This window comes from Schistocerca gregaria, chromosome 6, assembly GCF_023897955.1.
Source record: "Schistocerca gregaria isolate iqSchGreg1 chromosome 6, iqSchGreg1.2, whole genome shotgun sequence".
In the NCBI taxonomy this organism is placed as follows: Eukaryota; Metazoa; Arthropoda; class Insecta; order Orthoptera; family Acrididae; genus Schistocerca; species Schistocerca gregaria.
Window position 1 is genome coordinate 38,475,902 of NC_064925.1, and position 7,311 is coordinate 38,483,212.

The 7,311-nt window shown below is 43.4% G+C and overlaps 1 non-coding gene across 1 annotated transcript; it reads left to right on the forward strand.

Moving 5' to 3' along the window:
* The first annotated feature begins 5,516 nt into the window (after positions 1-5,516).
* Positions 5,517-5,591, forward strand: Trnal-caa (transfer RNA leucine (anticodon CAA)). The gene has a single exon. It is a non-coding gene; the product is annotated as a tRNA-Leu (tRNA).
* The last annotated feature ends 1,720 nt before the right edge of the window (positions 5,592-7,311 follow it).

Sequence of the window (7,311 nt, forward strand, 5' to 3'; positions counted from 1 at the left end):
AATACAACAGGTGTAACTTCCCACCATCTGGATGAAGCGATCGCACCTATGGTTCGGACAGGTAGAGAGCATATTTTTATAACATGGCGTCCTGGCTTTACTTGACGGATATCATTGTGTGGTGGCACATTTGGATGAAGACAAATTACGCAATCAGAGGATCTTTTAAGTTGAGAGAGTTATGAGACTGTAAAAGCGGGTTTAATCAAAGAATCTTCCTTAAACTTGGAGAGCAGATTGCGTTAATTGTACAGGAGACGCCAACAGGTGACACGTCGCAGAAACAAATGTTGGCGCAACAAAAATCGCTAGCCGGCAATGATTTGTTGCCCGGAACTTCGCCTCGGTTCTTATGGCTTGGGCAGCAACCACCAACAATTACCACTGTCTTATCAGCAAACACCGAACTACCCTTGGGAGTCTTGGCCGACAAACCCGAGACAATGGCTAAATATTCAGACTTTAAACGATGTAATATTGTCGAACAGACCGGCCCCGAACCGAGCATTACCAGCAAATGACGTCACGGCCGCCCCGACTTTGGTATAGTGCCAGCCACGACCCTAAGCAAAGTAGAACGAGTGGCGGAATGAGAGAGGGAATTACAAGTCACTGTGGCGGCTCTGAAACACGACGAATAGCGACTCCGGAAACAAAAGTAAACACAGATAAACAAATGTATGAGCTCAGACTTCGTGGTGTTGGCTCCAGCGGTATTTCGGCGGAAATCCACTCCATTGCATCAGTCCGTGCAGAGACATGCTGTTAGGAATAGTATTTTCAGTTGAACCTTTTATAACAGGGGATAGTAAATTCAATTTCGAGTGAAAAGCAGGCAGACATTTTAATGCTCGTGAACGAACGAACGACTCAGAGCAAATAACATTCAATACTACTTCCTTTTCTCTTCCAGGGTTACAAGAGTCGATTTGCTTTATAGATTTGTTTTTGAGGCAATAACTTCGGCTAATGTGTACTGACAATTTTAGTTATTCTAGCAACAGAACAGTCCACCTCCACACCTCAGTTTAGGTCACTTCAGCTTACGTAGACAATGTATGATACATCGGGTGTTGCAGTTTGCATGAAAATGCTGCGAGACGAGGAGCCCCTTTGGGTGCACTTTGATAACTTTTCTTATGTCTTGACCACACTGCTATTTTTCAACAACCTTACACAAATTCGACTTTACGTCATTTCCAAAGACCGTGTTATTTCAGTCGTATAAAATTGTTCATTAGATATATTACATCACGTCTACATTCGACGTGATACAATGTATATAATGAACAATTTTATATGAGTCAAATACTGCTTCCTTGGCAATGACGTAAAGTCAAAATGCTTAATGTTGTTGAAAAATAAAAGTGTGATCAAGACATAAGAAAAGTTATCAAAAGTACACCGCGACGAGCGTCAATCAACAGGTCACTTACCTCTCATGTATAACGGGCCGCATGGCACTCTTCTTAAGCCGACAGAACACGATTACTACTATTCAACGCAGAGACCTACAAGAAAAAAAGTGGGCAACATTTATGGACAGAGGGGCTCGAAAACTGTAGTTTTGAGGAGCTGCGGCTGGTGGATAAGATGCAACTGACAAAACGGTTTGGCCTTGCGTGCACAAACGAGAAGTTGTCTCGCCGGTTATTTATGACGGACAACACGTCTGGAACAATGTTTTTGGTCGACACGGGTTCTGACTGCAGCGTGTTACCGGCTGGAAGTTTCACAAGTCATGGTTACAAGGCTACTATAATTCTTACTCTTTTTTGAGTAATCAGTCTTCTGACTAGTTGATGCGGCCCGCCACGAATTCTTCTCCTGTGTCCTTCTGTGCCACCTTCTTCATCTCAGAGTAGCACTTACAACCTATGCCCTGTATGTCTTCCTCTTCAATTTTTGCCGTCTACAGCGCCCTCGGGTACTGTGGAAGTTAATCCCTGATGTCTTAGAAGATGTCCTATCAACCTGTCTCTTGTTGTCAGTGTTTTTCACATATTCCTCTCCGATTCTGCACAGAATCTCCTTAATCCTTACTGTATCAGCTCACCTTACTTTCAACGTTCGTCTGTAACACCACATCTCAAATGATTCCATTCTCTTCTGTTCCCGTTTTCCCACAGGCCATGTTTCACTACTGTACAGTGCTGCACTCCGAACGTACATTCTGAAAATTTCTGGCTCAAATTGAGGTCTATTTTTGATACTTCTCTTGCCCAGGAATTCCTTTCCTGGCGAGGTGCTAGCCTGTTCTCCCATAGCTGTTTCTTTTGCTCCTTCCCCTACGTCTGCATTCTCGTCCCCATAACTATTAGATTTTCATCTCTGTTTACGTACTCTATTACTCTTTTAGTCTCCTCGTGTTCTTTATCTATCTCTTCATCTTCAGCTTGCGACATCTGCATGTGGACCTGAACCATCGTCGTCAGTGTTGGTTTACTGTCGATTCTGATAAGAACCCTATCACTGGTCTGTTCACAATAACTCACTCTCTGGCCTATGTTCCTATTAGTAACAAACCCTACTTCTGTTATACTACTTTCTGCGGGTGTTGATGCTACCCTACACTCATTTGACGAGAAATCTTTGTTTCCATTTCACTTCACTAGCCCCTATCGTATCTAGGTTGAGCCTTTGCATTTCCATTTTCCGATTTTCTAGCTTTCCTACTATGTTGAAGCTTCTGATATTTCTCCGAACCGACTCTTAGAACGTTGTCCTTTTGTTGGTTATTCAATCTTTTTCTCCTGCTCACATACCACTTGGCAGTCCCCTGCCGGAGATCCGGAGATTCCAGGATCCTTTGCCAATGGAGACATCAAGATGACACTTTCATTTTCAGGCCACATGTCCTCTGCATACATGTTATATGTCTTTATGTGTCTTTAATGCAGCAATTGCCTTCTGCATGCACATGTCGTTGATTATTGCTTCAGGGGTAGTTTTCCACCCCAGGGGCAAGAAAATACGTTGAACCTCTGTCCGCTCTTCCGCCCTCTTCGACAAGGCCGTTGGCAGAATGAGGGTGACTTCTTATGCCGGAAGTATTTGGCCGCCAATGATGATTATTAATGAAAAGTTTAGCAGTGGCGTGTTTGTAACACGGGACAGAGGATATTTTGATTACTAATGAGAAACACTACCCCTGGTCCACATTTGCATCCCCCCAATAACTTTATCGGCGGAAAATAATTCTAGGACTGAGATCGCAGGAGGAGAAGTTTTGAAATACATCACACCATCAGCTGACTGGTTAATCTGTGCAGCACTTGAAACCACTCGTAAATTTAAACTGCGGACTGCAGCAAAGCTAACGAACACAGTAACTGCGCTCCAGGTGCTTGCAGCACTTAAAACCGCATAAACACTTGAAGACAAGTCCAGCGGCACTCAGTCCCGCCGACAAAGAACTCCCTTCAGTGAACAGAAACGCCAGCAGGACGAACTCGAGCTGGGCGCAGCGCCGCCCTCTGAGGCACCCCCGTGAACCACCTGCCACCCCCGTGCCGCCGCCGGAGCCCCCTCCACACGCCCCCTGCCCAACACGAGAGGGCGCTGCTTGCTTACCCGGCAGATCGAACCAAAGAGTCTTTCAAACTAAACCTCCAGCCTGCCAGAGCCGAAAGGCGTGAGATACGCTCGCAGTAAGTGCCACACAGCACACACGTGACATATGTAAACCGAGTAGAGTTTGGGACGTAATAAAATAGAGTGACTACATCGTGCCTGCCTACTCATTGTAAAAATGTAAAGAACAAGTTATTCACGTTTAGTAATTAGTTGTGCTGAAGCAAAAACAAAATTGTTTCTTGAACTACTTCTTTGTAAGACGCAAGCATAAACAGAAATTTAAAAGGCAAGCCTTAATTTAAAACAGTTCTTTAGTTAGGCTGAAGTAAACAAGTTAAATTCACATCACCTGAAGGCTGAAGACTTAAAAAATCAAAAAAAATTTAAAATGCCAAAAGGCTTACGTGAAACGGTACTTTAAACTACGCTGAAGGCCTTAAGAGTAAAACAACTCTAAAACACAAAAACGGCTTGAAGCCATACAAGCACCAACAACAGGAGCAAATTAAAAAAAAAAAAGGGGCAGTACACACAAGGGCGCCCAGATGTACGAGGGTCGGCCTGTAATTCAAACACTAACGCTCGCTTAGGTGAGACATGCAGTCGGGCCAACCATTCACTATCCGACGACAACCCAACCGACCGACAGTCAGCCGACCCACCGACAAGATAACTCCCACTTCACCCGACCAGGGCATAACAGGGAGCTCAACAGAACGACGTAGAAGATATTGCCGCTCAGAACCAATCATACACAGAGCTGTCAAACTACACACCGTGCTGGATAGCAACAACACGATGAGGAAACTACACTGCCTGAAATTTACGTTAACGCCAAGAGCAGGTAATGGGAACGTTAACGGCCACAAGGCAGAAGATTCCGCTGGTGCTTTACTTATGATTCAATGATGATGGCGTCCTCTTGGGTAAAATATTCCGGAGGTAATATACTCCCCCATTCGGATCTCCGGGCGGGGACTACTTAAGAAGACGCCGTTATCAGGAGAAAGAATACTGGCGTTCTACGGACCGGAGCGTGAAATGTCAGATCCCTTAATCGGGCAGGTAGATTAGAAAATTTAAAAAGGGAAATGGATAAGTTAAAGTTAGATATAGTGGGAATTAGTGAAGTGGCAGGAGGAACAACACTTTTGGTCAGGTGAGTAGAGAGTAGGGGTAATGCAGGAGTAGGTTTAATAATGAATAGGAAAATAGGAATGCGGGTAAGCTACTACAAACAGCATAGTGAACACATTATTGTGGCCAAGATAGATACGAAGCCCACACCTACTACAGTAGTACAAGTTTATATGCCAACTAGCTCTGCAGATGACAAAGAAATTAATGAAATATATGAGGAGATAAAAGAAATTATTCAGGTAGTGAAGAGAGACGAAAATTTAATAGTCATGGGTCACTGGAATTCGACAGTACGAAAAGGGAGAGAAGGAAACTTAGTAGGCGAATGTGGATTGGGGCTAATAAATGAAAGAAGAAGCCGTGTGGTAGAATTTTGCGCAGAGCATAACTTAATCATGGTTCAAGAATCATGAAAGAAGGTTGTATACATGGAAGAGCCCTGGAGATACTGAAATGTATCAGATAGATTATATAATGGTAAGACAGAGATTTAGGAACCAGGTTTTAAGTTCCAGAATGAGATTTTCACTCTGCAGCGGAGTGTGCGCTGATATGAAACTTCCTGGCAGACTAAAACTGTTTTAATCTGCCAGGAAGTTTCATATCAGCGCACACTCCGCTGCAGAGTGAAAATCTCATTCTGGAAACATCCCCCAGGCTGTGGCTAAGCCATGTCTCCGCAGTATCCTTTCTTTCAGGAGTGCTAGTTCTGCAAGGTTCGCAGAAGAGCTTCTGTAAAGTTTGGAAGGTAGGAGACGGATACTGGCAGAAGTAAAGCTGTGAGTACCGGACGTGAGTCGTGCTTCGGTAGCTCAGTTGGTAGAGCACTTGCCCGCAAAAGGCAAAGGTCCCGAGTTCGAGTCTCGGTCGGGCACACAGTTTTAATCTGCCAGGAAGTTTCAGGTTTTAAGTTGTAAGACATTTCCAGGGGCAGATGTAGACTTTGACCCCAACCTATTGGTTATGAAATGTAGATTGAAATTGAAGACACTGCAAAAAGGTGGGAATATAAGGAGATGGGACCTGGATAAACTGACTAAACCAGAGGTTGTACAGAGTTTCAGGGAGAGCATCAGGGAACAATTGACAGAAATGGGGGAAATAAATACAGAAGAAGAAGAATGGGTAGCTTTGAGGGATGAAATAGTGAAGGCAGCAGAGGATCAAATAGGTAAAAAGACGAGGGCTAGTAGAAAGCCTTGGATTTGGGAAATATTGAAGTTAATTGATGAAAGGAGAAAACATAAAAATGCAGTAAATGAAGCAAGCAAAAAGAAATACAAACGTCTAAAAAATGATATCCACAGGAAGCGCAAATTGGCAAGCAGGGATGGCTAGAGGACAAATGTAAGGATGTAGAGGTTTATCTCACTAGGGGTAAGATAGATACTGCCTACAGAAAATTAAAAGAGACCTTTGGAGAAAGGAGAACCACATGCACGAATGTGAAGATCTTTGATGGAAACCCAGTTCTAAGCAAAGAAGGGAAAGCAGAAAGGTGGAAGGAATATATAGAGGGTCTATACAAGGGCGATGTGCTTGAGGAAAATATTACAGAAATGGAAGAGGATGTGCATGAAGATGAAATTGGAGATAGGATACCGTGTGAAGAGTTTGGCAGAGCACTGAAAGACCTGAGTCGAAACAAGGCCACCGGAGTAGACAACATTCCAGTAGAACTACTGACACCCTTGGGAGAGCCAGTCCTGACAAAACTCTACCATCTGGTGAGCACGATGTATGGGACAGGCGAAATACCCTCAGACTTCAAGAAGAATATAATTCCAATCCCAAAGAAAGCAGGTGTTGACAGATGTGAAAATTACCGAGCTATCAGTTTAATAAGTCACAGCTGCAAAATACTAACGCGAATTCTTTACAGACGAAAGGAAAAACTGATAGAAGCCAACCTCTGGGAAGATCAGTTTGGATTCCGTAGAAATTTTGGAACACGTAAGGAAATACTGACCCTACTACTTATCTTAGAAGAAAGATTAAGGAAAGGCAAACCTACGTTTCTAGCATTTGTAGACTTAGAGAAAGCATTTGACAATGTTGATTGGAATACTCTCTTTCAAATTCTGAAGGTGGCAGGGGTAAAATACAGGGAGCGTAAGGCTATTTACAATTTGTACAGGAACCAGATGGCAGTTATAAGAGTCGAGGGGCATGAAAGCGAAGCAGTGGTTGGGCAGGGAGTGAGACCGAGTTGGAGCCTCTCCCCGATGTTATTCAATCTGTATATTGAGCAAGCAATAAAGGAAATAAAAGAAAAGTTCGGAGTAGGTATTAAAACCCGTGGAGAAGAAATAAAAACTTTGAGGTTCGCCGATGACATTGTAGTTCTGTGAGAGACAGCAAAGGACTTGGAAGAGCAGCTGAATGGAATGGATAGTGTCTTGAAAGGAGGGTATAAGATGAATATCAACAAAAGCAAAATGTGTAATGTGGAATGTAGTCAAATTAACTCGGGTGATGCTGAGGGAATTAGATTGGGAAATGAGACACTTAAAGTAGTAAAGGAGTTTTGCTATTTGGGGAGTAAAATAACTGATGATGGTCGAAGTAGAGAGGATATAAAATGTAGAATGGCAA